The sequence below is a fragment of the Lagopus muta genome, chromosome 2 (genome assembly GCF_023343835.1).
Source record: "Lagopus muta isolate bLagMut1 chromosome 2, bLagMut1 primary, whole genome shotgun sequence".
Classification (NCBI taxonomy): Eukaryota; Metazoa; Chordata; class Aves; order Galliformes; family Phasianidae; genus Lagopus; species Lagopus muta.
The window spans coordinates 41,088,011-41,113,236 of record NC_064434.1 but is presented as its reverse complement, the minus strand read 5'-3'; positions in this window follow the sequence as shown (position 1 = coordinate 41,113,236).

Here is a 25,226-nt window from a genome sequence, read left to right as displayed (position 1 = left end):
ATGAGACAAAAAAGAAAAAAAAAATTACATTATAAAATTTTGTAATTCACATTACAAAACCAAGCACCAGATGGTATTAACTATTATACAGTTAATACAGTTAATACTTCTTTTAGTAACTCTTTACTTGCTTAGACTTTGTGGAATATTTATAAATACTTTTGTATGTAGGAAATGTAAACTGGCTAACTGAAAGCATGCAAACAAACAGAAGCAATCAACTTACTGAATTGTTCTGTGTACTGAGAAAAAGTTACATTCCTTTGTCTTTTTTTCCTAAGCATCATTTTTTGATTCAAAGGCATCCCAATAGAAATACTTGTGAGTCTCAGAGGAAACTGAAGATGTATTCTGTTTTAGTGTGCCCATGATATTTTTTATTATTCTTCTTGCTGTAATGTGATTCATATATCTCGTTTTGGAAGTGCGGATGAACTCTAAGAAAAATGGACACATGAAAGTAAAGGAAAATGACAATATTAATTTCAAAATTTTTTTTTTTTTTTGGTGATAGAAACGTAGAAAGTTACTTTCTTAATGTATTCTGAAATATGAAGAAGTTTTCTTCTTTTAAGAATTAATTTCTTCAAAGCACATAATGACTTAATTTTATAGTCATTATATACATATTGCAAACAAAGAACTGTGATAAAATCACACCTTACCGGATAGACATTAAACATAAAACATCTCTATTTCAGAATTAATGCCTTCTGCATTATTGCTGACTTTTATTTCTTTTTAAACTCCCATCGTAACAGTACTAGATATTCAGTTTCTAGCATTTCTTCTGAAAGACACAAAAAGTGGCAGATAGCAGACAGTGCAAGACAGTAATAAGAAATGGAAAAATATCAGAATGTGTTGAGATATGTCGAAGGAATCACAGTGATGGACTATTGCTGATATTTCTGTGGTGTTCTGTCACTCAGTGTAATAATCAAGATCTTTTCCACTGATGACTGCTCATAAGAATATACCTCATTTACAATACGAACTTATAGCAAACCAACATGTTGAGCAGAAAAATTGTGATGCTAATATACCATTTAACTTAATGTTGAAAATAATTATGCATCTGTTTCTACTTCTACTAAAACACCGAAGATTTTTCTTTTGTGGAGAAGTGTGGTAATTGGAAAATATACTGGAAAAAATTCCATCCAACTTGTTAAAAATGACAATGATTTCATCTCTTTTCACATGTTATACTGTGCAATACATGCATCTTTATTTATAGAAGTGGCAGTACTTGCTGACTTGAAGAATGTGAAGTGTCTTTTAGATTAATGATTACCCCAAATCTGTAAATGTTATTCTCTACCTCGCTGCTTAAAGACTAAGAATGGCATGTGTGAATGACAGCTAGACATTTCCATGCATTAAATCTCTTCCTATATAATGATCTGAAAGACAAAAATGGGAAATCATTTTAGAGTGTCTTGAAAACTATTTTCCACTTAAGCTAAAGTGAAAATCAAAATCTTTGCCTGTACTGAAATGGTATGTCCTTCTAGCTTGTGCTAGAAGGTGCAGAAACCTTTTAAAATAAAAATGTACAGTCTATACACAACTGAAAAAAAATATCCAAGGAATGTAAATTGCCACAGTTATTTTAACAAAAAGCTGCTACTCTGCAGCAGTAAACTTCCTGCAGTACCTCAATTCATAATCCTGTAAGGAACCATTGCTGTTATTACCAGCATTTTGGAGTCATAGAATCATAGAATCTAGAATCATAAAATAGTTTGGGTTGGGAGGGACCTCAAGGATTAAGCTTGGATCAAGCTCCAACCCCCCTTCTGCAGGCAGGGCCACCAACATCCATATCTAAGACTAGATCAGGCTGTGCAGGACCCTATTCAACCTGGTTAGTTTGTCTAACTTTGCCACAATTACTGTCAGTGATTAATTCTTTTGGCTTTTGAGAAAGGCCCAAATTACCTCCAGAGAAGGTATTCATAGAATGGCTTGGGTTGGAAGGGACCTTAAAGATCATCTAGTTCTAACCTTCTGCAGTGGTCAGGAACACCTCACAGTAGACCAGGTTATCCAAGGCCGCATCCAACCTGGCCTTGAACATCTCCAGGGATGGAGCATCCACAGCTTCTTTGGAGAACCTGTTCCAGCAAGTCCCCACCCAATGAGTGAATTCCTTCCTAATATCTAACCTAAATCTTCCTTCTTTTAGTTTATAAATATTCCTCCTTTTCCTGTTTTCCTGTCACTATCAGACCATGTGAAATGTACATCTCCTTCCTGATTATAAGCTCCTTTTAAATACTGGAGGCCACAATGATATCTCCCTGGAGTGTTCTCTTCTCCAGACAGACCACTGAAAGTGGGCCCCATAAGTGAAAGTGAAAAGGCAAGAAGGCTTCACAGGGAATGAGAATAAGGGGAGTGAAGGGGTATTAAATATATTAAAGATATATTAAATATATATAAATATATATTTAATAAATATATAAATAGGGGTATTAAAGATAGTTCATAGAAGCAAGAATGTAGAGCTTGTTAGAAAAATAAGGGATGGCAGACACTGGGTCTGGGATAGTGAGTGGGATGAAAGCTGTAAAGATAAGGGTTTGAGAACAGCCTGAGGACATTTGGCAGAGATAATCAGATGTCCACAGGGCTAGAAGAAACCAGTTTGGGGGGATGCCTTCCCTTAGGTTACAATTTTACAATGAGAAAGGTCAGAAGACTTCTCAAGGAAGTACACAAATCTTCGTCCCACAGCCCACTATGCACGTGCAATAGGGGAGGGTCTGCATGCTAATAAACTCTCAGAGGTGTAATGAATGTGTATCCAAATTCTGGGAAAGCTATTGATTATGTATTAATTTGGCCTCTATCTGTAGCACGATTTTTCCAGACGGTGTGTAAGCTTGGAGGAATTATCCACCTTGCACCAGGGCTTTTGCACAATTGCCAATAAAACATACCTTCTCTATATCCTTACAGGCTATAGGGGTTTGATTTCTGCATGTCACCACAGCCTGCTTTCTTTGTAGGAGAGAAACTCCAGCCTTCTGGTTATCTTCATGATTCTCCTCTGGTCTCACTCCAGCAGCTCCAGAACTTGATGACTAGCACTTCAACAGAAAGCATGTGTATATCACACAAAGAATATGATACAATGACTTTGAAATATTTGGAGTGGGCAATACAGATGTAGATTGCAGGTGAGGAAACAAAGGAAGTTGGAGATTGTTGAGTAGTAAAATACAGATTTTTCCTCCTGTGCAGTTGGCAGAGAATGGTTGTAAAAGCTCCGAATCTGGTATTTGGCTGGAAAAAGGTATCATAACTCTAAGTTATGACACATGGCCTCTGAAAGTTTTTCAGCTAAAACTAAATCAGAGTGTAGAGAATTCTGTAGTTCTATAGTGTAATTGATTCCTCTACTGGCTCAAAGAATATAAAGAGGTATAATTTATTGTTAGGAAAAGGATCCAATTTATTGAAGATGTTTCAGGATTAACATTCTATACCATTTATAGATCAGAATTTTACTGTATCTTATTCATGACACAGCATATTTAAGAGAAAGAGGTAGGAACTCTATGCTTCATTTTTAATCTACTTTTAGTTAGTTAGGTACTAATAGAAATAATGATAACAATACACAAACTTCAGATCTTTTTAGCATTATCTAACTACTCAGAATTGGGGCCTATAATAACTATGACTTAATTTCAAATGTCTTCCCTTTTCAGTGTGCAGTATCTACTGCTTAAGTTTTGCTTTGTAAAGCAACAGTTCCTTCCCTTTGATTTGTTCTTGCTAAGCAGCAATCCCCTACGAAACTATCTTAGATTCAAAGCACTTCTGAGATGTACAGTTATGTATATATATTCCCAGTTGAACATGATATCTTCCTGAAAGGAATCTTAGATTAGTGAATCTGAAACCAAGAGATTAAAATTTCTGGAATATTTTTTACACTTCCTCCATGTGAAATTTTACCAAATATTCAATAGTAAAAGAAAAAAAAAAAAAAAAAGACTTTTTGACAGCACCAATAAAATTGTTCAACATGTCTCCATTTTTAATAATTCAGAATGATATATTGAAGTGCAGTATCTGTTATTCCTTTTGAACTAATCATATGTTCAGTCTGATATAAATTCATGTACAGATTCAATCTCCTTAGAGGAATACATTGCAATCACTTCCTATAAGCATAAAGGGTTCTACAGCGCACAGGAAGTAACAAATCCTCCTGAAAGGAATAATTTAATTTTCTCTGGAGTTTTGATTAAAAAAATCACACAGCTTGTTTTAATAAAATATAGCATTTTTACAGTTATTAGTTATTCTAATTTTCACGGTTTTATGATTTTTGGTTATCAGTATTCCATACCATAACATCATGTAATGCACTGGGGGTTTGAATTCTGATGCTCGAGTTCCGAACGTTTGTCTGACGGAGAAGATCTACATTTCCCCAGGAGGCTTTGCGGTCAGCAAGGAGATATAACTCTGTGCAAGGTCACCTGATTCCTTCGTCTTTGCTTGCTCTTTGCTGTCTGTGCTTTGCCATCTGCTCTTCGCCGTCTGCTTTTCTTCATTCACTCAACTGGACTGCACATCTCACCTCAGCATTGTGGTGAGGCCTATCTACCATTCAGACACACTCTCTCCCTCTCATTATGCTTTGCTAATACTATATTTAGTAAATCATTTGTTCCACCTCAGATTGTTGCCGCTGTTTTCAATTATTTTGAGCTCCTCTGTTTCCCTTTTCCGGAGGCGCAGATCCGCAGATCCCTCCGCCCCACTGGTCATGGAACCGGGCCAAACCAACCCGGAAACTGTTGACACTAATATTAAAAAAAAATAATCTTTAAAAGAAAGGGTGCAACATTTTCTGCTCATAATTAGCATAACTGAGCTGCACGAATGTGCGTGGAGGTTAGCATTCTAAATAAAAATCATGTTTACACTGAAGTCTCTGAAAAGCATACAGATGTTCCTGAATTGTTACCGTAATCATTCAGTCAAAATTCACTTGTGATTTTATCTCAAAGTGTCACTATGCCAGGAGTATTCATGCGTATCATACCATTACTGCCACTAGTGGTATGTAGATCTCCAGAAATGCAAACAAACAAGCAAGGACATTAATGAAACAAGAAAAAGCCACCATAAATTAAAAACCTAGATCAAGTTAACAAAACAAAACAAAACAAAACAAAAACATGTATTTCCTTAATTTCCAAGAAACCTATCACTATGCAATTGCTTTTATTTAAAATTAAAAGGATGCTATCCAAATGGACCTGGACAATTTTGACAAACAAACCCATGTGAATCTAATAAAGACCAAGTGCAAGTTGCTGCATGTGGGTCAGGGCAGTCCCTGATGTGTGTGCAGGCTAGGAGAAGAACTTAATGAGAGCAGCCCTGTAGAGAAAGGCTTAGGAGTTGGTATGGACAAAAAGGTAGACACGAGCCAGCAGTGTGCTTGTGCAACCTGAAAGGCCAACTGGATCCTGGGCTGCATCAAAAGAGGGGTGGCCAGCAGGTGAAGAATGTGATTGTCCCATTCTACTCTGCCCTTTTAAGTCGCCATCTGGAGCATCATGTCCAGGTCTGCAGTATCTAGCACAAGAAAAGCATGAAACTGTTAGAGAGAGCCCAGAAGACATCAGAAAGATGATCAGAGGGCTGATCTTGTGGATGCTATATCTCTGAAGGTATTCAAGGCTGGCTGGGGTGGGGTCCTGGGCAACCCTGTCCATGGCAGGAGATTAAAGCTAGATTATTAAGGTCCCTTCCAACCCAAGCCAACTTATGAAAATTAATGTATTACTCATTCAGCATTACGTGTGGACATATGGACTCTCTACAATGGAATTACTACTTTTTACAAGCTGAAAATCAAAACTTTTTTTTTTTATACAACTTGAATCATTCATGATGCATTTTTATTCAGGACAGATCATACAGTACCTTAATGCAGATCTGTTTTGATTTTTTCAGGTGTAAGCCATGATGTAGAGAAAAACGGAAAAGGAAAGGGAAGACGAAAATGTATAATGTGTTACAAATCATTCTTCATAGTGTTATCCCATTCAGGTCTCTGAGAGAACATTATTATAATCTGGAATTAAATAGGAATTGTTATATATGTATAGTTTCTTTTTCTTTTTCTTTTTTTTTTTTTTTTGAGAAATCCTTCAAGTAACCTCGGCCTACCATCTTAGTATTAGAATGCAGAAAAATATAGATATTTTAAAATAAACATGTCTTTTTGAAGACATTACTTATTAATAATTTTTTTTCACACAATTTGTGATGTATTGCATATGAACACATACTACCTACAAGACTTATGCTAGTCAAAAACTACTTTCCCTTAAAACTGAAATATTCATTCTTACATTATTTATGAGATTTATAAAAAGACATTCTCATTGAATTGTAGAATACATTGTTATTCAGCTAACTCATTTGTATCTGGAATGTAAAAGAGACTATTAAATATTGAAATTTTGCTTTTTTATAGCTTCTCAGCAATAACATTGGGGATAGGAATATTGTCCTGTAAATATAATAGCAGCAATTAAGTTCTTTCTTACAATCTTCTGTTCAAATTCTAAACAGAAATCAGGGCAAAATTAAATGTACATTAAGATTATTAACTGACATTCAGTTGTATATATCTGACCATAAATTTATTTGCAAAACCCAAGAAAAAATGGTAATTTTGCTGCATCTGAAATTTGGATTTAGATAGATTTATCATAGTCTATTGGAAGGGATTATGTTTATTATTTTTTGTATATAGACTAATTCCTATAAATTACATTAAATACAGGAATGCATTTTCTTTGAGATAGATACTGCAAAGGTAGGCTTTATGAATCATGCCAGAATAATGTCAGGCTGAATACATGCATCAGTTGCAAATTAGCAGTATACATATTCAAGATCATAACTTTATTATTGAGAGGGTAGCAAAATGCAAAAATTTCACATTATATATTGATACATGTTGATATTCATTTGATAGATTGTCATGGTTTTATGATTTTTGGTTATCAGTATTCCACATCATAACGTCATTGTCATGGTTTTATGTTTTTTGATTTTCAATATTCCACATCATAACATCATGTAGTGCACTGGGAGTTAAAGTGTTAATGCTCCAATTCCAGGTACCTATATACATTACGGAAGTCACGGGATTTGGCCCTTCTGGATGGGGTGGTCTCTTACTGCCTTGCAGTGGGTGCTGGAGGATGCTTTCCTAGATGTTCCAAGCTTTTCAGGTTTGACTTGGTCTCAGGAACTTTCTCTCTCCTATCTCTATGATTTATTAGTCTCAATTTCAATTAGATTGTATTATATTGTGTTATTATTATATTGTGCATTCCGATATGATAGTTAGTAAAATAAGTTTTCCTCCATAGATTGTTGCCACTGTTTTTTTCTTCCATCCTTGAGCTCAGCTCCCATCTCCCTATCCCTTTTCCTTTTCCCTTCCCATTTTGTGGGGCCAGGGAGGGGGAGGGAGTGGGGAAAGGGCCTACTGGTCCCCTTTCACGGTCATAGATTGATCTAGTTAACTCCGTGACAATCACGTAGTGCACTGGGAATTAAACTGTTAATGCTCCAATTCTGGGCACCTATCTGGAAGAGAAGAAGAACTACACACCCCAGGGGAGCCTTTGCGGACAGAGAGGAGGTATAACTCCTGGTAAGGTCACCTGATGTGCTCTTCTTCATCGGCTCTTCTTCTTTGGCTGCTCTCCTCCCTGCTGCTCATCTCATCATTATGGTGTCTCCTATCCACCTTTTGGACAATCTCTCTCTCATTATATTTGATTTATTAGCTTCAATTCTAATTATATTGTATTACAGTGTGTTATCTTGCATTCTGATACTATATTTAGTAAATTAGTTTGCTTCTCCTCAGATAGTTGCTGCTATTTTTAATTATTTTGGGGTCCCCTGTTTCCCTTTTCCAGAGGCGTGGATTTTGCGAAATCCCTTCGCCCTGCTAGTCACGGAAAGGGGACAAACCAGCCCATAAACAGTTGACATAGATGAAGTGTAAATATTCAAAATAATGTTGAGTGCATTTTAGAGCATTATTGTTAAAAGATATTAAGAAACCATTTGGTTAATTGTGACCAGTACTTATAAATGAGTAATGCCAAACTATGTCTTTAATTAAGATTTATACAAGGTATTATGGTCATGGATCTATTAGTATACACAACTCAAATGCAAGAGCCAGCTGAATTTTTAGATGTATGTAATTCATTGGTCATGCACTAGAAATATAAACATCCAATTGTCATTCATAGAAGCACCAATGGAAAAGGGAGCATGACACTCGTTTCTGTAAGATGAAGATAAGTGTTTAAGCCACAGTGATGGAGATAAGCTTCTTTGACTTCTGGAGGGCTTTCTTCAAGTACAAAAAAATAAAAGGTATTGAGAAGCAGTTTGCTGAAAGATAAGGCATAATTAAACGAAAAAGCAGAAAAATAGCCTGTTGCAGTTTGTAGCTTAACTAAACTCTCAAGAACTTTTCAAAAGGAAGATCTCATTTCACCAAAGATGAGCACTTATTTACTGCACAATAATTTATTTAAACAAAGTCAGTTCAAGAAACTTGCTTATTCATAATATGAATGAAAATTAGGATTATTAATTATACACAGCTTACAAAGTAATTAATGTAATCGTGTTACATGATAACTGATGAACAAATGCTGAAAATTTGGTTAGTTTGAAAATTAGAATTCAGAACAGAAGGTGCAAATTTTCCATTTTCTGACAACTTGTATAATAATGTTAAGATAGGCTTTAATAAGATTTTCCTATTAACTAATTACAGTAATATTTTGTATCCAAACTGTCTTTGGTTAGCTCACTAACCAAAGATGAAGAAGACAACTTTGTTGCTGCTGGATCAGGGACTAAAAAAATCTGCATGCAGTTGAATGCCGTAGGCCATAAATCTCTGTGAGATTAATGAGGATTAGACAAGTACCTTCTGTCATGTAGTATAGGTATGCAGATTGATTATTCTGAGTGAAGTAATATGGTAGAAATATTTTAGTTACTAGGCACTTCACTAGGCTATCGTATTGTCTCACAGAACCATAGAATCATGGAATGGTTTGTGTTGGAAGGGACCCTATGTGTCATCTAGTTTCAGCCCTTCTGTCATGGACAGAGTTGCCACCCACTAGATCAGGTTACTCAGGGTCCCATCCAACCTGGTTGTAATTCCAGGACTTGGACTTCCAAAACTTCTTTGGACAATCTGTTCCAGCACTTCACCACCCTCAGAGTAAAGAATTTTCCCCTAACATCTAACTTAAATCTTCCCTCTTTTAGTTCAAAGCCCTTCCCCGTTGTCCTATCACTACACTCACAGAATCATAGAATTGTAGAATCACCAAGGTTGGAAAAGACTTCCAGGATCATCCAGCCCAACCGTTCACCTATTACCAATGTTTCCCACTAAACCATGTCCCTAAGTGCAACATCTAAGTGTTTCGTGAACACCTTCAGGGACTGTGACTACAGCCCTTCCCTGGGCAGCTGGTTCCAGTGCCTGACTACTTTTTCAGAGAAGAAGATTTTCCTGATGTTCAACATGAATCTCCTCTGGTGCAACCTAAGGCCATTCCCTCTAGTTCTATTGCTGGGGAATATGGGAACATGGGAAAAGAGGCCAACATCCACCTTGCCACAACCTCCCTTCTGGTAGTTACAGAGAAAGCTAAGGTTTCCCCTGAGACCCATCATCACTCCCTGATAAAGAGCATTGAGCCTTTAACCACTGTGCTTTGAATCGTAGAATCATGGAATCATAGAATCATAGAATCATAGAATCACTCAGGTTGGAAAAGATCTTGATCTTAAAAGATCTTCAAGATCTGCTGCAGGCCACCTGATCAGGAAGACCGAGTGGATGAGGCCCTCTGTAAACAGATAGGAGGAGCTTCACATTTACAATACGTGGTCCTCATGGGTGATTTCAACCACCTTGATATCTTTTGGAGGGACAATACAGCAGTGCACCAGAAATCAAAGAGGTTCCTGGAATGTGTTGATGACAGCTTCCTCTTCCATTTGTACAGGAATCCACATGAAAACATACTATGCTGAAGCTTGTCCTAAGAGCTAAGGAGAAGGGGCTAGTGAGTAATGTGAAGCTCAAGGGCAGCCTTGGCTGTAGTGACTACCAGGTCTGAGCCCATCTAAAGAGCCTGATGGTGCACAAGTTTATGGGACTCAATGGGATCCATGCATAGGTTCTGAGGGAACTGATGGATGAAGTTGCCAAGCCACTATCCATCATATTTGAAAGGTCATGGAAGTCTGGTGAAGTTCCCACTGATTGGAAAAGAGGAAACATAACCCCCATTTTTAAGAAGGGAAAAAAAGAAGATCCTAGGAACTAGGGGACAAGGTGATTGGTGGTAATCAACATGGCTTCACCAAGGATAAGTCCTGCCTGATAAAATTCCTGGCCTTTTATGATGGAGTTGCAGCATCAGTGGGTAAAGGAAGAGCAAGAGATGTCACCTAACTGGTCTTGTGCAAAGCATTTGACACTGTCCCACATGACATCCTGGTCACTGAATTGGAGAAAAATGGATTTGATGGATAAGGAATTGGCTGGATGGTCACACTCAAAGAATTGAAGTCAACAGCTAAATCTTCAGGTGGATACTAGTGATAAGTGGCGTTTCTCAGTGATTGGTGCTGGGACCAGTGCTATCTAACATCTTTGTAGGCAGCATGGGCAGTGGGATTGAGTGTACCCTCAGCAAGTTTGTAGACAGCACCAAGCTGAGTGGTGCAATTGAAACCCTAGAAGGAAAGGATGCTATCCAGACGGAACTGGACAGGCTTCAGAGATGGGTCCATGCCAACCTCATCAAGTTCATGAAGTTCAACAAGGCCAAGTAGGAGGTGGTGCACCTGGGTCAGGACTAACTCAAGCTTAAACATGGGCTGAGTGGAAAATGGCTTGGGAGCAGCCCTGAAGAGAAGGATTTGGGGGTGTCAGTTGATGAAGGATTTAACAGTGTCAGTTGATGAAGGATTCAACATGAGCTGGCAATGTGTGCTTGCAGCCCAGAAGGTGAGCCATCCTGGGTTCCATCAAGAGAAGTGTGAACAGCAGGTTGAGGGAGGTGCCCCTCTACTCAGCTCTCATGAGACCCCACTAGGAGTACTGCGTCCAGTTCTGGTGTCCCCAGCACAAGAAGAACATCTAGTTGTTGGAGTGCGTCCAGAGGAGGGCCACAAAGGTGATCAGAGGGCTTGAGCACTTTCCCAATTAGGACAGGCTGAGAGAGTTGGGGCTTTTCAGCCTGGAGAAGAGAAGGCTCCGAGGAGACTTTATAGCAGCCTTCCAGTATCTGAATGGGGCATACTGGAAAGCTGGGGAGGGGCTTTTTGTAGTAGGAGAACAAGGAGAACTGTTTTTAAACTGGAAGAGGGAAGATTTAGTCCAGATATTAGGAGAGATTCTTTACTGTGACGGTGGTGAGATGCTGGAACAAGTTGCCCAGTGAGGTTGTGGATACCCACTCCCTGAAAGCATTCAAGGCCAGGCTGGATGTGGCTTTGAGCAAACTGGTCTAGAGAGAGGTGTCCTTGCATGTAGCAGGGGCTTTGTAAGTAGATGATCTTAAAGATCCCTTCCAACCCAGACCATTCTATGATTCTATAATTGTATGACTCATCTAACTAAACTCTCATAGCAATTCCTACACACTGTAGGATAAAGAAAGCCAAACTTTGAAAAGAGAAAGAAGTCAATGTAGAAACGTGGAATTCGCTTTTTTTGGGAGGATAGACAATCCTTCATCTTTGAAGAAAGGAGTGAGAGCCTACTGCTTAACTTATCATTCATTCCTCCTGTGCTGTATGATGTGTTGACAACCAGGCTCACAGAGAAAGGATTAATACTTGAAAATTAAGTAAGGACAAATGGACACTGATCATCAGGGGAAAATCCACTGAGTTGCACATACCTCACTATTTGAAAGCAGTGTTTCTAAGGCATTTCAATCCAACCACAGAGAAATTTTGAACTTGTATTTATGTACAAATAATGATCCACATTTGTTTAAATCATTTTGTCCTTATTTCATACATTAAAAGCAGATATACCTTTAACTGAGGTGATAACAGAAGATCATATTTAAACTTGTTAGAGTACATTATATTTAATTAAAAAGACAAAAGTATGAAGTAGAACATATTTGCTGCCAAATCTTTTAAGAAATCAGACTACTGAACTAGCAAGTCATTTACTATGCAGACAGAAGCAGTCTGCTGAAGTGCTAAACCACTTCTGACAGCATCTGCTTTTTCTGCAGGTGCAGAAAGAACATTTTATTTATTTTAAGTTATCTGAGTAGAGGAATTCAATGACTAGTTTGCTCAAACTTAAGAAATCAAATGGGAAAGAAAGATGAAAAACAATTTTTGCATACTGACTGAGTTCAAAATAATGATAAATACTTTTTCTAAAATCTTAGAGGACAAAGAAGCTACAGTCTGTTTGCCATCTGTATGCAATTTTTTTTTTTTTTTTAAATTTAAATAAATGTCATACATGTAAAACATGTTCTGGTAAATAATTTTCCTCTATTCTGAACCCTTATTAACATTTTATTTTAAAATACAGTTATTGCATTATTAGAAAAAAAACAATCCAAAAAGAGGCTTTTTTCAGGCTATGGTCTGATACAGATTACAAATCCAGTTTGGTCTGAACCGTTAGAAAGCTCTAAGGAGGTAAAGTAAGCCAAAATCAGGCATTTCTCTCCTAGACAAAAAGACTTTGATTTTGTGCCTTGTATTCTGATAAATATATCTATTTGTAGTGATAGCACTGCATGTATAGTGGGAATGCAGATTATATACAGATTATTGGTGTAAACTCCATCTTAATGTCCCTCCTTGTGATTTTTCATCAAATAAACCAAACAGCAGTAGAGAAAAAAAAATAACTGTTGACAGTCATAATTTGTATCATCCTGTGCTCAGTAGCTTTGATATCTGGTCTAATATTTTTGACCAGGGATAGATACGTTAATGTGGTAAATATTGTGCATTCCTTCAGTCCAGTCCTTCTCTGTATAATTTATTATTGCCTGTAGTCAAGTGTGTCCTTGAAGCATGTCATGTGGATCAGTGTGACTGACTCCTGGATTTTGGGAGGGAATGTGATTTTCTGGTATTCTTGCTGTCAGGTTACCTGTAGGATGTTCAAAGAGTGACAGTAAAGTCTTCCTGGATTTCTGACATGATTACCACCAATTCAATGCAGGAATCACTGGACCATCTTTCCACTCTGAGCTGCACAGCATATGAACAACACTAACTCAGAATATGTATAGAAGTAGAATGAATAGAAATGATGAGTCTGCATGACACTATTCTAGTGTGTGGTTCTTAGTTGGCTTGCTTCTAAACCAAGAGCACAGGATTAACAAATGACAATGTGCAAAGATTCCACTGGGGAAGAGCTCCACCTTTGCTTCTGTGACTATGTGGATATATAAATAATCCTAAATTTTGTTGTTGTTTTAAAGGAAGTTTTCAGAAGACTAGTTAGTAAGTGTCAGTCCTTGTCGTGGATAAATAATGGTGATCTTGACAATTAGGGAGAAGTGAAGAGACTGATCTTCTTCAGTATCTAGCCCATCTCACTCATACATTATGAATGAGTATGAATCTCACCCATTCATTACGAAATTTAATCTATTTCTCATTATATTATAGGTTTTTTAAAATTTTCCTTTTATTATTATTTATTATTATTATTTATTATTATTATGACTGTCATTATGACTGCCTGTTTAAAAAAGAGATTTTAACTACGAGATACATTCCTGAATATCAGTGGTAGACATGGCTATTTTGTTCATTCATTTGTATTGTATTTAAAGATGCCCAACCTCCCACTGTCCACATCTGCTTTCAATTCACAAGCAGTTGGTGTAAGTCATGCATCATCAGCATTTTCTTTGCTTGCTATGCAGACTCATCTGGGAAGCCATTATATGAAGTAATAGAAGCAGAAAATAGGTACACTCCCTCTTTAAATTTTCAGCAGGGATCCTGCTTTTTCTGACTTCTGCAAATTGCACCATTAAATTGCATATGTTGGCCTGTTGGGTACCCATAATTAGATAAATAAGGAAAAGTGCCCATAAACTTCATGAACTGACTAACTTACAAAAAATTGTCAGTAAAATAAACCAGCAGATAACAGTGCATTCTATTACTAACCTTTTTTGTGTGTCTTAGTTCACTCTGAAAAGTTGGGGAAACTACACAAAAAATTCAGTATAATGTTTTAATTATGGTGACGTATGTATACAGTACATACAACATACGTATATACTACTTACAACATATGTACTAGTTTCCTTTGGTTCAGTAACCTTTGTTCTTCAAAAACATGACCTGGAAAATATCAGAGTGAATTGCTGAAAAGAAAGAAGATGAATTTATTCAGAAGAAAAGATGACCAAATGATGTAAATGATTGGATTGATAACTTACACATTTATTTATGCATTTCTTTTTGAAAGTATTTTGTGAAATATCTAGTCTGTTCAAATAAAGTATAAAAAGAAACAACACAAATTTAACTTTGGGAAAAAATCTCCTGGAATGATATTTCAGAGTGAATAATCCCCAGATACCTTATATATATAGCATTCTTCCTTTCATTTGAACAAGAATATAGAAAATATTGGAACTTGTGTGTATTTTTCTTCCTTTTCTGAACACAGAAAAAGAGCCATCACTTGACCTCTGTCTCCAATTGCAGTGAGGTATTTATTACAACATTAATGCACAAAATATTTTCTGTAAAAAAAATTCAATAGGTGATAGGGATCCATGGACTGAAGGGTGGAGAGGAGAGTTGGGATGGATGGAGAGGTTATGAAGGGCCAAGGATCCTGTCCTAAATTCCGCTGCTTTATATTCAGCAAATCTGAGTACTGAACATTTCTTTGCAGCACACTACCTGCATTCCATAAGATTTTATTTAGGAAATTCTTACACTTCTCCCATTAAAATATCTGAAATATTCTAGTAATGGAATGTCATGAAATTCACAGTTGTTCAGTTTCTATAGCTTTATAAAAGACAAGTCTATACAGACATTGCAGTATTTAGTTTGGGATGGATTGACTGACCAGCAAAATCATTTCCTGAGAGGTGTGGTCTTTCAGATGAATTAATACCCTAACTTAAAGCTTTTTTTTCCAACAGTCAAAGAAGCATACACAACTACAAGTAGTGCAAATAACAGAGCATTCTTCTTGCCCATATCTACGGACCAGTTTAGCCTCAAAACAGACTTTTTAATCAGTAGAAAGAAATGCACATTTTAGGAAATGTCCCATCGGCACTTTTTTTATATCTAGATTTAAATCTCCTGAACAACATTTTTGAAGTAAAATTTCCATGGAAACTACAAAAGATACAAAGAGCACAGCACCACTTGATAGAGCACATTCTAGCTACAAAACACTATTTTTAAACATAGTCACCTGTTGGGTTTGTTATTAGGCGACTAACTGGGGATTTGGGCTGTCACCGTGCAGGCAGCTGGACTGTCTCATGATAAGCACATATGGGAGTTATTCAACATTGTGGTAGTTACTTGGAACAGTACGTCCACTGGCCTTGAGGAAGAAATTAAGCGAGGAAGAAGGAGCTGAAGGATGAAGATAAGGAACAAGAAGATGGACACCACCTGGAGATGACCACCATGGAACAGTGTAACAATGAAGGGCCAATGGTAGGACTGGTGTTGGGCAGCTTGGACTGATACCCACCAATAAGGTTCTGACATACGGACTCTGGAGAGTATATAAGATACTGTTGAAGTTCAATAAATGCCATTTTGCAGCATCCCCCATATTGATGTCTGTGGTGCAATGGTCCTAGTGAGGAGAGACTGAGGGTAGAGCAAGGAGAGATCACTAGCCCCTGCAGTGAGGGATCCTGAAATGGTGGCGTGTCTGTGGCAGTCACCATCATTAGATGATTCACGTAGATGAGCTGATTGAGACAATCTTCATTTAATAGTGTGACAGCTTTATGTGGCCATTCAAAACACAGCTTATCTTTCATGTCAATGTTTCCACTGCTGAAATGCACCACTCAGCACCTCACTGTGCTAATGTCCACTCTTTGGTCTCCATAAGCCTTCAGCACAAGTTGATGAATGTCAGTGGGTACCATTTTTTCTTCATGGAAATATTCAGTTCTACACCTTTGCCTCATACACCCTTCCATGTCAGATGCCTTTTTTTTTCAGACTGCCCCTTTGCTGTCTTCTGTTTGTAAGAGATTATTCTTTTACATCATTGTCTCAAAGCTTGCTGGGGACACAGGTGAACAAGACTAGGCAAGTCCTGGGCAAGGGTTGTGAAATCCTTTGTCTGAGGGACACAGATGGACAAGGCCAGGGGCAACTAGAGAGAGATAAGCTGCAGCTTAAATGGCCGTGAAACAGTCTTTTGAGTGAGCTTATCTCGAGGAAGACGACCATCTTAGGGGGCACTCACATGATGTGAGGGATGTCACGTAGGCAGGAGAAAAAGTAGGATAAAAGAGGAATCGAAAACCATTGGGTTTTCTGGCAACAGATTCCTCATGAAGAAGAAGAGGAAAAGCTTCACGATCTGCCTCTCTCTCTCCTGGACTTGCTCTGTGCTCTATCAGCATGCTGAAGAACAAAGGTTCTTCATACGGAATTCCTGCACGCTGACGGACTCTTCTGGGCCTGCTACCTGAGTTCTGCTGCTTCCTCCCGGATTGGCTTTATGACTTCTTCCTGCTACCTTCTTGCTGCCCAAGGCCGGCCATGCTGCTGCTGCTCTCCCCCTGCTGCTTCTGCCTCAGACCTTCGAAATGTTGTGCAATGGGACCGCTGCTGGATCCTGTGCTGACTATCCCTACTTTACGCAATTCTTGCTTCTTTCCCATCTTTTCTATCGGCCTCCTTCCCTTCCCTGTCTCCCTGATTAGGATTTATAATAAACTGGTCGGGCTAACATTTGAACTGTTGTTTCTTAATCTCATGCCAGATATACAGATATTAAAAGAACCTCATCTCCCTCCTACAAATTGGAGCGAGACACTGTCGCATGGCAACAACATGTAACATGTAACAGAATATTGGCAGGAAGGTTCATCCTCTACTGCCATTCCACCAACATCCACCTCTGATGTTGTGGGCTAAAATAATAAAATTGAGGAATTACTTTTGTTCACTACTGACTAAATGACTTTACTAATTCAGCTAAGACTGTTAGAAACATAAAATTGAATAAAATCAGCCTCACTCTCAGAGTAGTTAGACAAACGTTCTAAGTAGAACTCAATTGAATTTTGTTTCTGAAAAAAATAAAGGCAGCAAACTTCTATAAAATACCTTACAAACTCAGTATTCTTTCTGCATTTTTTTCTAACAGATTATGCAAACTAGCTGTAGGATTTTTTATTTCCCCTTTTTCTGTAATATGATTTATTGTTTTATTTGACAACTGTTCTCTCCTATTCTACTTAGTCAGTGAAAAACCTAAATAATCCAGTATACATCAACACTAAGTACTTTTAACAGAATGACCTATACTTTTCTGTATGCTGTGTGACCAAGTATGGCTGACAGTCTGAAACAGGAGGTTACAGAAACCTATACTAAGGAATCAGAAGCAGTCTTGTCATATGTATTTAAGTAGAATTAATTGACAGTGAAATCAATATATTGCATGTGTCAGAATACTTGATTTTGCTTTCATCTTTCATTAGAATTTTGCATTAGTGCATTAAAAACTTTCAGCACAACTCTCTGAAGGATACAGTGTATATATGGACTATGAATAATGCATCATTCACTATATTATCATTGTTTTCAAATATTGAATTTGGGAGCCTTAATATTTAACATTTTCTTTTTAGAATTAAATATGTTCCTAATACAGAAAATGTACCCGCAATTAAAATAGTTTAAGATTGTTAATCTTAATGGAACTTAATTTCCTTAATATTTACTAGGTAATACAAAAGACAAATGTATTTCACATCATTAAAAATACTTTCCAAATTTGATTTCTTTTATTTATTATTTATTTTTTCCACAAGTACTTTTTATTAGTTCATTTACAAACATAATCATGAGTAAATGTGACTTCTTTTATAGCCAAGGCAAATGAAGCATATCTTCAATTAGAAACTTCTGAAAATGTACTGTGATAGCCTACTGAGAATGGAATTGCTTTTCTTCACAGCTTCACACCCACTCCTCTGTAGAAGCTCATGACTGTCGATAACTTTTGCAAGTATAAAATCCTTCTCTTTGAGCATTTTCAGCCACCATGTAATTCAAATAACCCATCTGATGTGTAGTTTGGCATATTTCAGAAATATTTTAGTACTTTATTTATACTAGGAACCCATGTTACAATGTTGTAAAATATATTAAGCATAGGTGTTTTATGTACATGACTGTAATGATTTGTGCTCCATATGTATATAGAAAGTTTTTAAGTTGTTTGCCTTGCTCCTTTGCAGCAGGATTCCCCTGTGCAAGACTGACAGCATAGCTGTTCACAGTGCTTCTGTCTAGTCAATTTCTCCATCTCACTCTCTATTGCTTTATATAAATTGTTTCAATTTCTTACTTGATATATATTATTCATAGCAATAAAAAAATTGCTTCAAAAAAAGAAAAAATAATTAGAGCTGGAAGATATTTTGAAAAATGGACTTTAACAACAGAGATGGAATAATTACACCTATAAGACACTACGTCAAAACTTTAGTGTCAAGAAACAAACTGCAGGTGAGGGCTGAAAAAGCACTGTTTCTATTACAGAAGAATTAGGAAAGGAAGCTATCAAAAAGATTCATAAATAACCAATAATTGAGGTTTTATAAAGTTACTTTCAAATGTATAAGGCAAAATCAGACTATCTATCTATCTACCCATCTGTCTATCTATCTATCTATCTATCTATCTATCTATCTATCTATCTATCTATCTATCTATATTTTCTTACACACAGTTATTTTAGCTTCCTAAGCTGCCATTGCACAAAATTAAAAGACAGTACAAGCAAACTAAATAATGTCAGCATACAATTTTGTTTCCTTTGGCTGACTGCCTTTTTCACAAACAATTCCTGCACTTAGGAACAGTGGGGACTTTTCCAGTGAATTATCAAGTATATGACCTACCTAACTTAGGGAGTTCACTAGCATGGATGTCACTGAATACTGTCAGTTGACTACAGAGAGAAAGAACAAGCTCTGAAACTATTTAACACGTTAGTGGAGATACAGTCACAGAAGAGAGGCTAAGAAATATGGTATAAAGTTTCTGTCAGTTAAGCCTGAATAATATTAAACCCTCAGCAAACAACACCCAGCTCTTTAAACCCAAAGAGACAACAGTTTTAATATCACACAGTGTTCCCAATGAGCTCAAGACTCCTGTCATAATCAGAAGATAGCCCCTCTAAAAAAGTGAAGCAAGCTCTACCCTTGTAAAAGAGATGGTTTTTAATATTAAAATAATAATTTGCATGCAAAATAGTCAGCAAATAGGCTGATTTGTATCAGATGAGTTGGAGGAAAACTGTCTAATGCAAGTAAACAACGCAGGAAAAATATTTTCAAAATATAGTGGTTATCCATCATTTCAGATCCCAAATTTAATATGTATGTATTTTATTAGCATAACGATGACAAGACATAAACATTTTAAGCTTATATTAATATTCTGCATCATTCCCTACTATTGGGAGCACTTAATATGTATTACTCATTATATTAATTCAGCCATCCTACAGTCAACCTGTATGAAAAAGTACACAATAGCTTTCTCAAAGCCCATTTCAACGTGAATAATTTTTTATCTTATCACAAAGTTCTCTTGTATTTCATCTTGATTCAGAGAATCAAATACTGAGAACTTCCAACGTACTGAACTGAGGCAAACCACTAAGACCTCCAATTTCTGTTCAGTTTAGGAAATTAATACCATAAGTATTTTGAAAAGTATTGACAAGTAGATCATTATTCATCGTTGTCATGCTGAATAAATCAGTTTAACTGATATACAGCTAATAAAGTCTGAAAGTAAGATTATTCTTCAGAATGTAATTATTCTGCTGTATCATAAATCAAACAAATAATGATTGATCTGGGATTAAACTAATAGTTTCCTTAAAAATAATCAATTATTGTTGTCAGAACTGGAAGTCAGGAAAAAATTCTCTTGGAATTTTCTTCAAAACAAATGATATCCATAAAGATTCATTACATCATCATATATGAATTGTATTATTGTAAAAGAAGAGGTCTTATGAGATTGAAACAATATTAAATCAGTGCATTTTTGTTTTAAAGTTTATTTTGATTATAATTAAAATTACTCAAGTCAACAGCTGCATGTAGACCCTTTTATTCTTTGTCTGAAACAGGAAAAAGTAGACAGTAACTCATGATTCAACCAATTCTAGAAATAAAAATAATTTCTTTAGAAAAGAAAAAGAAAAAAGAGAAAATAAGGTTATTTGAATATATGACTAATGAATACTCCTTGTCTTTGTAAGATTGTCTATTGACAGTAATTTTCAGTGTGATAGTACCTGTAAAAAGGAATTGATCTATCAATTGGGATGCTAGAAGATACCACAGCCCTAATGACAGCAAGCTGGATAGGAATTGTTTTAAAAGTGACCCAATAGGAAAGACTACACTTCTAGGGTCCTTTAAGATTTAGTTCTCATTGAAATGTTTGATAATTTGTATCTAAAAAACTGTCTTATCAGAATTTGAGAATTTTTTTTGTTTGTTTCATTTTTTACATTTTTAGCATCTATATGAAACCATTATTTTATTCTTATGCATACAATAATCACGTATGTACATGCATATGTGTTTATATATATATGTGTGTGTGTTTATACAACATGTAGCTGATAGATTTAATTATTGAAATAGCTCTAACATGCTGGATTTCAGTAGAACCTTATGTAATGGTTAGAAAGAAATTTATACTGAAGACAGAAAGTATTTGTTGTTCACAGAATCCAAGAATTTATGTTTACTCAAAATGTTTTATGTCTGAAATCATTTCACTTAGGAACAATTGAACTGTGAGATCCCTCTCACTTCTACTTGGCTGAATATGATCATCTTCTACTCAGCACCTGTAAAGATCATGAAGTCTGATCTCATGAAATCAATTTCCAAAATGTTTTAATTGATTCAAAAGGAAAAAAACAAAACAAAACAAAACAGCAAACCATTAAAATGATAATTACTGAATTTAGCATTCAGAATCGTCTAGCTTATCAGTGGCAGTTGCATTAAATATCCTCCTGTGTCACTATCAATACATGTTTCTATGAGTTTCTTTCAGAGGATCACTTGATTTCCACTGTAGGCAAAAGAGTTGTGCTTTTATTTTGTATTATATGAATTCCATTCTTTTTGTCATATTTCTGGACTATTTTCTTTTTTGTGTTATCAGATCCATTATTGTTTTATTGTGCTGTGCTATCAGTATTCATCTTTTTACTGTACCGGTAAATATAGAAAAAATATTCACTGCACAGGAATAAAGGATTTTCATAGCTATTTGTAGACTAAAATGGAAGAGAGTTTAACTACAAGGTACCATTCATTTCTCTTAACAGTGTTGCAAATTACATCATAGGAAAGTTGAAAAATCCATATTCATAAATTCTGTTATATAAACAATATATTAACTGGTGTCTAAAAGTAACACTGCAGGGGCATTTTTATGCTGAAATATTAAACTGCTAAGTTGGATGGTCTTTGTGTTCCCCTTATTAATACAATCATAGAGTACAATATACAGTATTTGCTTCAGAGTAATGAACTTAATACAAATATATATGTAAACCACAGAAATTGTCAGTATAGGTTTATATAAAAATTGTATCACATTTGTTAGGAATGACAGAATGTCATTTATCATGTTTTGCCTTATGAAATTCACTCAAAGTATCTGGGAAGGCTGATCTGCTCAGAAGCTGCCTAATTAATACACGTAGCTCAGTGCTTTCTTGCAGTCATTCCTTGGGGAAATTTTGATGTACATTACCTATACTTAGCCAATCAAGCAACATAGTACCACTCTATATTTGTATCTATGCAAACATGCATAATAGAATAAAAATATATCATAAAGATACACCATTATTGAAAACCTCTCTTTTGATTATATAAGGCTACCAGATACTGAATGTTTTTTCACGTTTAACTTGGAATATTTTTTTCCTAACTAGAAACCAGGCTATACATCTGTCATTTTCTTGTCACAAAATACATGAAATTGAATACACGATGGAAATGAGAGTCTGGAGAGTGTTGGTTAAAATCAAGATAATAACAAGATCTGGAAAGAAATGAAGAATATCCAGAGAAATCACACTGAAAGGAAAGAGATAAAAATGACAAACTAGACTGCAAGGTGTGTTGAAGTGGAATGAGATAAAACATCTCTTTGGTAGACATGTATAGTACTCACTTTCATCTTCATTTCAGTTACTGTGTGTGCCAAAGTGTGATAAGGTGTTTTGAAAAGAAACTCAATAGTTCTGACTTATTCAAGCAAATATGGAATAATGGCAAAGTTTCACTCCTGATGCTGTGGTTTTTTTTTTTTCTTCTTCAAAAATATTTGCAAAGAGTTGCTTTTTGCACATGCTTAGGTATACTTGGAATCTCTTAGCTTAACACCTTCAAGAGCAAGGAAGAAAGAATTTGTGTAATACTCTGCAAAGTCCTTCATGCATGAGATAAATTCAGCACCAGGAGGAATGCATGAGAATACATTAGTGAACTCAATCAATTTCTTTGCTTTGGGCTTCAGGGAACTTATTTTTAAAGTGGTGTACAGGAGGTTTTCAGTCCACATAGAGAAGTTGCTGAGATATATTGTTAATAAATAATTTGATTTGTGCACACGTCATTTACAAGGCTTTAAAGACTTATTGGTTAATGGCTGTTTGAACTTAGCAGGTGAATTGAAACAGTGACATGGGACAATTACAGCTAAGTACAGAATAACAAATTCATCACTGCACAAAACTGTGTCTTAAACGTTAAACCTATATATGCACAATATAAATGTGTTTGTATGTGTGCATTTATAATTTCATTTTTAATTAGACTTTTAAGCCTACAGTCATTTAAACTAGGATGTTTCCTTTGGGTTCTTAAATTTAGAGAGGAAGGTAGAGGAAAAGAAACAGAAAATTCCATCGATGTAAGAGATTATTCTTTTACATCATTGTGTGAAAGCTTGCTGGGGACACAGAACAAGTCCAAGCAAGTCCTGGGCAAGGGTTGCGAAATCCTGTGTTTGAGAGACATCGATGGACAAGGCCAGGGGGCAATGAGAGAGAGATAAGCTGCAGATTAATGGCCAGGAAGCAGTCTTTTCTGTGGGCTTATCTTGAGAGCAACAGCCATCTCAGAAGGTGCTGCACATGACTCTTACCCAAGCACCCAGGAATGCCACGTGGGCAGAAGAAAAAGGATAAAAAGGGGACCTATATCACTGAGGTTGGGTTTTCTAGCAACAGATTCCTCATGAAGAAGAAGAGGTTTCTACCATGAGAAGCTTCACGATCTGCCTCTCTCCCTCCTGGACTTGCTCTGTGCTCTATCAGCATGCTGAAGAAGAACAAAGGTGTCTGCCATCAGATTCCTTACTATGGAATGTCTGCATGCTGATGGACTCTTCTGGGCCTGCTACCTGAGTTCTGCTGCTTTCTCCCGGATTGGCTTTGTGACTTCTTCCTGCTACCTGCTTGCTGCCCAAGGCCGGCCACGCTGCTGCTGCTGCTCTCCCCCACTGCTGCTTCTGCGTTGGACCTTTGAAACGACGTGCAATGGGACCGCTGCTGGATCCTGGTGCTGACTTTCCCCACTATGCAATTCTTGCTTCCTTCCTATCTTTTCTATTGCACCCCCTTCCCTTCCCCATCACCCTAATTTGTAATAGTCACCGTCCTACCCTTCCCTGTCTCCCTGATAAGGATTTATAATAAACTGGTTGGACCAACAGTTGAACCATCATTTCTTAATCTCACAGTGGGTATACATATATTAAGAAGAACCTCCTCTTCCTCCTATAAATTGGATCGAGACAATTGGAGGTTGATGAAGAGCCAAAATTTATCAGTAAGACTTGATGATACAGTTAATCTCATCAAATCTGCCCAAAGGAGCATTTCTGTCTTCTTTGTCTTATTTCCTTGTGTTAGCACTTGAAATTTGTCTGACCTTCCTCAGTGGTATTGTTTGATAGATAAACCAGTGTAAAACTGCTTGTTTTTTTTTTTTTTTTTGTTGAATTAACCTTCTGTTCTGACCCAGCTCATTTAGCAGCAAGCAAATGTCAATGCCACCACAATTGAAAGGAAGCTGGGGAAGCATGTAAGTGAAGTAGAACAGCTAGAAGCTAGATGATCATAGATGTATGTGAAGACATGTTTTTCCTGTGGAGCAGTTAGTTTCTTTTTCATTCACATTGATAAGAAGATGAGTTTCTTAATTAGGATCCAATTCTTAGTTATCTAAGGATGGCAAAACCCCCCTCTGGTTTCTCAGATTTAAACAACTGAATAAAATCATAGTCCAATTGATTTCAACTTCAGTTGCTGGTTTTGTTCCTTACAACTTCTGATTCCTGTGTAACAATTACCACCTGTTCTTCTCTGAAGAGTTCCTGGATAACCTACATGTTGTGGCCCCAACATTAATGACTATGTCATGGAAGAAATGAAAATACCTACCTGAATTATATGCCCTAATCTTCTTCTGAGTAGAATTTAATACTGTCATTTTTATTCACTTCCCTCTTGCAGATTAGGTATCATGAGATCAGTAAGGCAGTATTCATCTAATGAAAAAAAAGGCATATATTCTGCCAATGAAGGGCTACCCTATTAGTCTTCATAAAATACAGCTACACCTGAACGAATGTCAAAAAATTAGATCAGGTCTTAAGATAATATACATAACTCTTCAGTTTACCTTTCTTGTTGCTTCTCTTGGTTTCTTTGTTAGAAACCTCAGAATAATTTACTAACATGATTTGGAACTCAGTACTTTCATGGAGGTTTTATATTCTGGGATTGACAAGGAAAGAAAAAA